Below are 6,840 nucleotides of genomic sequence, written 5' to 3'. Positions count from 1 at the left end.
ATAAACTCTATTGCTCAGTTTCAGACCATGCAAATGTGTCGCTACAGCTTGCATACGGTACACTCTCTCTTCCCTGTCTTGCGTTATTCTGTATTTTCCTTCACTTAGCCTTCAAAGTTTTTCTATTTTATTTCATGAATTACCTTAATCTCCCATTGAAACTACTCAAAATGGCAAGTACATGATGATATTGGAATCATTTGTGAATACTATTTCAGAATCGGCAAAATATTTTTTTCATTCTCAACTCAAGAAAAATGGAAAGAACATCATAACGAGCCTTCCTGAGCCTCTTTGAAACTAAAGCAGCTTGGCGGTGCCTTCTGCCATCAGAAGGTGTAGCGGCACGGCAGTGCCAGGCTCAGCTGCAGTTCACTCTGAGCCCCGACTGTCTCCACACTGGGAACCAGTGCGACCACTCACCTGGTTACAGTGGGCAGAGGAAAGGCAGAGGACAGCGAGCACCCAGGTGCACACAGGACAAAGTACCCAGATGACACTTGTAATCATGGCAGCTGGTCTACGCTGCTTTTACTATTTCATTTCCTAGACTAACAGCTGCTGTTCAAAAATTCTTATGTATTTAGTTATTTTATTTGAAAGGCAGAGAAAAAGCTACTGATAGGGACCTGTCATGCAAATTGACTCCCCAAAAACCCACAGTAGCCGAGATGGAGCTAGGTTGAAGCTAGGAGCTGGAAATTCAATCCAGTCTTCCACGTGGGTGAAAGAATCCAACTACTGTAGCCGTCATCTGCTGCCTCCCAGGGTGTGCATTCACACCAGGGAATCTGGGGTGGAGCCAGGAGTCAGATCCCGGAGCTTCAGGAGGGGATGCAGGCGTCCCAAGGGGTGTCTGAACCACTGTCGAAACGCCTGCCCTAGCAGCCCGTATGTTTTATCAACAGATGAAATTTGTTGTGTCGTTGGCTAAGAAGTAGCCTAGCACACTTGTTGAATATTTGTGCCTATGTGAAAGCCAATCCAGCCTTCTCCAAAACGTCTCAAGCTTTCCAGAGCAAAGGCATCTCTTAGATCCTTTTTCAAACAGTTAGTATTCGAAGCGGTAGTTCTCATTATACCTAAGAGAAAAATTGTTCTCAGGGTTTCTGAGGAGGAATTGTACTGGGGTCCTAGGAAATGCTTCTACCCTCTTGTGGTGAGGCTGCTGCCTGAAGATGAGAAAGGGGAAAAGTCTACTCCTACCCATTGCTACAACGACACAGAAAAGGTGCATAGTACAGAATTGCTCAGGTAAACCCTAGGACAGTTCCATCACTGCCAATCCAAGGCTATAGTGCTTAAGGTCAGGTCTTCTAGATGAGAATAAAACACAATCCGTCATCTTGGAGTGTTGTCTTAGCTGGAGTGAGTGTGGTACTTGTAACCTTGGCCTCTTGTCCTGTGTCTCATCCTTATACAGTGAAGGCTACTGTTGGAGCTGATGACCTATGATTCCCAAACATAACCTGTCTTCAGAGAAGTGGCTGAAGATAAGCATTGTGTGGTGAGCTCCTGAAACCCCCGATGTGAAAACCCAGCCCAGAACAATCGGAATAACTGCAGGAAGTTCCTATGCATCAGTTTGACGCTACCCAGGTGATACCATTAAGAAATGAAATTTGACATTCTAATTTCATGTAAAATCAATTAATTAAATTATGTGTAATTATGATAAGAATCTCATTACATAATGAGGAAAATAACCCCACCAACTATTGATGATTGACTTAGAGATCACTCTTGGTAATCGTAAGCACCCTCTTTTCTATGAAAGCTTCCTGTTTTACAATTCACACTAGGATCTGAGTTAGTGTTTTCATAGTATACTGAAGCAAGTTCTATAAATCTTAACTTGTTATTAAGGATGATTTTAGAGAAATTGCATACTCTCAGTTTAAATTTAGATAGGAATGTTGAAGTGAATCACTCTAATAAAAAAGATGGAACACAGATTTAATCTCAAAGGCCAAGCTTGCTTATATCATATGTAACAGAAAGGGTCATTTTAAAACATCTGATTCATTCAAGATTAGAATGCAATGAGCAAATTCAAATGACCTTTGAAAACTGACTTGAAAAAAAAAGAAGTAATTCTGTTTTGTTCAAGAAATTTGATATCTTAAAGATAAAAAAAGAATGGGTAGTAAACTTCATTTATCTGTCATAAACCAGTTTCAAACAACAAGTAAACAGGATTTCCCATCTTCGTGTCTGATTTTGCCAAAATCTGCTTTTTTATTAATTCATTTGGGGGATAGACAATATTATAAATACTGTATGCACAAAATATCTGAAGACCCATGAATTAGAAATAAACTTTTTAAAAGAAGATTCTATTTATTTATTTATTTATTTATTTGAAAGGCAGAGTTGCAGAGAGAGAGAGAGAGAGAGAGAGATCTTCCATCCATTGGTTCCTTCCTCAAATGGCCACAACGGCAGTGAACTGAACTGAACTGAAACGAGAAGCCAGGAGCTTCTGGTTCCCCCATGTGGACTCAGGGCCCAGAGACTTGGCCCGTCTTCCGCTACTTCCCCAGTCACATTAGCAGGGAGCTTGGTCTGAAGTGGATCAGCTGGCAGTGAAACCAGTGCCCACTTGGGGTCAGCATTGCAGGTAGTGGCTTAATGTGCTGTACCACAGCTCAGGCCTAGGAATCAGCTGTTATCAGTACCATGTGCTACCATGGTTTACATTTTCAAAGGGAAAAGGTGAGGTACAAAGACATTAAATAATTTGTTTAGGGACATCTAATAAATTCAGTCAGTGGGAAATGGAGAATTAGAGCTGAAATTTATGAATTTTTATGACCATGTCCAGAATCTCAGTCGTTTATCTAATACCCTCTTTTCCCATGAGTGCATCTCAGTTTATACAAATTATGATTCAAGATCCCTGTCAGAGTTTTCCATATCCTCAAGAGGAGAAAATACTTGTATGTCTTTTTTTTTTTTTTTTTTTTTTTTTTTTTTGACAGGCAGAGTGGATAGTGAGAGAGAGAGAGACAGAGAGAAAGGTCTTCCTTTGCCATTGACTCACCCTCCAATGGCCACCGCGGCCGGCGCACCACGCTGATCCGAAGGCAGGAGCCAGGTGCTTCTCCTGGTCTCCCATGGGGTGCAGGGCCCAAGCACTTGGGCCATCCTCCACTGCACTCCCTGGCCACAGCAGAGAGCTGGCCTGGAAGAGGGGCAACCGGGACAGAATCCGGCGCCCCGACCGGGACTAGAACCCGGTGTGCCGGCGCCGCAGGCAGAGGATTAGCCTAGTGAGCCGCGGCGCCGGCCTTGTATGTCTTTTAAAGCTCACTCTTTGAGGTTTCCAAAAGTAATCGTAGAATTTAGTCTTTTGATATCACAAATGGAAACAGTTTTCTCCGAAGGGAAAGTAGAACACCAGACACAGTAAACTGAGCAAACTTTGCAAGCCATTTCATGTGTATGGAAAGATCCACCTGTGGTGTTCCCAGTCTGCCTTTCTGGGCCATCTGCTGCGTCTGTCATGAGACCAGTTGCATAAACCAGCACCTGCTCTTTCCAAAAGCTGCCTGGTTTGCATCCATGAATTCATATGCTGACCTCATCAGATGGTTGGCAACTCTGATCTGGCCAGCAAAATTGGAGTTTTCTGACAGCAAGGATAAGTGCTAATTAGCAATGGGTTCTATAGGGAAAGGGAATTGCATATTTTCATAAGAATGCCAGCCTCAAATTGGAATTTCTATAGTAATTTCAAGGTTTTTTCTATATTTAGAGCAGGAATATCATTTAAGATTATGGAAAATCAAAACCCAATAAAACTGCTTAGAAGATGAGCAAATATTTGAAGTTGAAACTCTCAATCATAGACAATTTAGCTGGTGTCTGTCACCAAAACGATTAGAATTTGGTATTTACTTTATGGCATAATTCCAAAGAGAACCTTAGCAACTACAATATTATATCTTTTTTCTCAGAATATTCCAATCAGAAGTCATTTTCTGAGCTGGCACTGTGATGTATTAGGCTAAGGTTCTACCTGCCATGCCAACATCCTCTGTGGGTGCCAGTTCATGTCCCAGCTGCTCCTGTTCTGATCCAGCTCTCTGCGAGGGCCTGGGAAGGCAGTGGAAAATGACCCAAGTGCTTGGGTCCTTGCACCCACGTGGGGACCCGGAAGAAGCTCCGGGCTTCAGATTGGCCCAGCTCCGGCTGTTGCGACCATTTGGGGAGTGAACCAGCTCTGTCTGTAACCCTGCCTCTCAAATAAATAAAACAAAACCCTTAACACAACTAAAATAAAGAAGACATTATCAAAGGAGAACTTAGATCTACCCTTTTGAAGTGATATACTCCAAATATCTCAGTGTCATGCCTTTCTCTGGGCTGGAAGTCCCACCCAACTTGCAGACATTGTCCTTCTCTTTCCCAGAGTGAGGAATTACATCCATATAAAACACGTGTGTGGCTACTCCGCTTCCTGTTACTCTCTGATATTCCTCCTGGGCTCCATCATCTTTTTCTGGTACATCTTATTCCCGGATCTGTTGTCTGAATTGCACACCAACGTGTCTGCACCAGCTCTCCAGCAACCTTTCCGTAGCATCTACCAGGGTGGTGTCACTTTCCCGGGACTCTGCTGTCAGCTTCGCCCTCTGAGTTTATGATGCTTGTTTTCTCCTGTTCCAGTGTTAACTCACTTTGCCCCTTCCAGCTTTGACCTCATCTTCCTCTCTACTTTATCCATCAGGCTGCTAGGGGACATTTTGTCCCAACAAATCTTCATTACAGTCTGCCATCAGGATTGGCAGTGAAGACGCATGTTAAATACAACCTGGAAACCGGGTGCATTTCTCAGAGAGGACGATGATCCTTTAAGACAGCAAGTGTTCTTTATTCGACATGCAAACGTGAATATCTGTGTGAGTAACAAAATGAGCCTCTCACTGAGACACGGTTTTTTAAAAAAATAAATAAATAAAACTCAGAGAGAAAAACAATGTGTAAAAAACAACAGATGGTCAAATAATAAAGCATGTATAAAACTTTTGGGTAAAAACCAATGTGCTGAGTGAAATGGGTAGAAAAGGCCAAATAAAATACACTAGAGATTTTTGTAAACAAAGCAAGATGTGCATTTTTCAGTGAATCATTTCATTGAACTAGGGGGACACGCAAATGTTTGTGTATTTAAAATAGAGTTATTTGGCTCCTTTGGGAAGTAACTTTTATAAAAATCAGAATTTTTCCATAGTCAATCTTTCAACGAATAATGTAAACCCACGGCGTTTTAACTGATGCACTTCTCAGCGTGACCTCCTGTAATTGGTTTCACATGTGACTCCCGCACTCTTGTGCAATGACTAAAGAAAATGAAGGGACTCGAAGGTTAACAATAATGGATCCTGTTTTATCTTTGCTGTCCCAGGGTGTATGCACACACAGCACACATACACACACGTAAGCGCTCCCTGAGATCCCCATGGGAGAACAGGCAAGGTCATCTGGGTTCACGTCCTCTGTGGGGGCAGCAGTTGCGTAAGGAGCCCTCAGATGTCCCTTCCTCCCTAAGAAGCAGAAGTGTTAAAGCAAAGATCATACTCTCCCCGCCCCGCAAGCTGGTGTTCTAACCTCTGAAGGCAACATGAAGCAAGGACAGTGGGCCTGAAACTGTAAACAACATTTATAGGAAACATTCCTTAGAATGTGAAGCAATGGCCACGCGCACTGGAGAGGGAGCTGGACAAAGAGGCTGAGTTCTGGAGGAGGTGACTGGCAGAATCCTCGCACAGGGCTGCCAAGGGGCTTTCTCTTCCGTAGCAGTTGATGCTGCCCTCTCCCAGCCGTAAGCACAGGGTGTCGCCCCTACCAGGAGCACATGCTGTGAATCAGACAGACCTGTGTTCAATTCCCAACTTAAATGCTATTTAAGCTATGTGATTTGGAGCAAGTTGCTTAATTTCTCTTATTTTTAATTTCCTTATCTGAAAAATACACATGGAGATAATATATTCCCCCTGATTACTGATAAATGGAAAGCCCTTACGTCTGGGACTTGGCACAAAGTATGTGCTCAATAAATGTTAGTTAAACCAATTAGCATTTAACCATATTTTGAGGCATTCCTTTTGTTTCTCTCCAGGTCTCCTTCAGTTCTCAGATGACCTGATCACTCCAGGAAGCTGCCTGAGCACCCTCACAGTCTGACATTCTCCATACTAGAAAGGGAGCCACTGGTGGAACATAGACCTAAGTCTACACCATTCAGAGGCTACAAGTCAGAGTCTCGGGCTCAGCAGGAAAGCTGTGAAAATTCACTGGGTTGCATACCATAGAGTTGAACAGAATGTAGAATTGCCAGAAAGTAGTAGAACGAAGGCAGTTCCTTGGGTTGGGTAGTGTATCCTATTTCCCATCATGCTCTCTGTTACAGGATGTGTTTTGGTAGCTCTTCAAGCTCCATAAAAGAGGATGTGGGCTTAGATGACTTTGTAAGGGAGGAAAATTTTCTTCTTTCTCTAACCATCTTAAGTTCATTGGCTGGTACCCTGCAAATTGACCAAAAAAAAAAAAAAAGGTTAACAGAGAAACACGTTTATTCATGCATACAGGTACATTGTACACAGAAGCCTCAATAATGAGTTATTCACCACTTTGACTATGACCTTGTCTAAACAAGATAAGAGTCGGAGAACTCAGAGGGCTTCCATAGCCTTGGAAACTCATGACTGGAGCATAGAGAGACTACTGATGCCATAGACAGGAGTGTCAATTGGTAAAGTCAACAACAGGAGTCACTGTGCACTTACTCCTCATGTAGGATCTCTGTCCTTAATGTGCTGTACATTGAGATTTAAT

General features: G+C 42.8%; 1 long non-coding RNA gene across 1 annotated transcript; it reads left to right on the top strand.

Annotated features, from left to right (window-relative positions):
- Window positions 1-1,318: 1,318 nt before the first annotated feature.
- Window positions 1,319-6,529, top strand: LOC127487133 (uncharacterized). The gene is made up of 3 exons (XR_007913661.2): window positions 1,319-1,599; window positions 4,733-4,904; window positions 6,125-6,529. It is a non-coding gene; the product is annotated as an uncharacterized lncRNA (long non-coding RNA).
- Window positions 6,530-6,840: the final 311 nt, after the last annotated feature.

This window comes from Oryctolagus cuniculus, chromosome 8 (genome assembly GCF_964237555.1).
Source record: "Oryctolagus cuniculus chromosome 8, mOryCun1.1, whole genome shotgun sequence".
Classification (NCBI taxonomy): domain Eukaryota; kingdom Metazoa; phylum Chordata; class Mammalia; order Lagomorpha; family Leporidae; genus Oryctolagus; species Oryctolagus cuniculus.
This window is presented reverse-complemented; position numbering and strand designations above follow the sequence as displayed.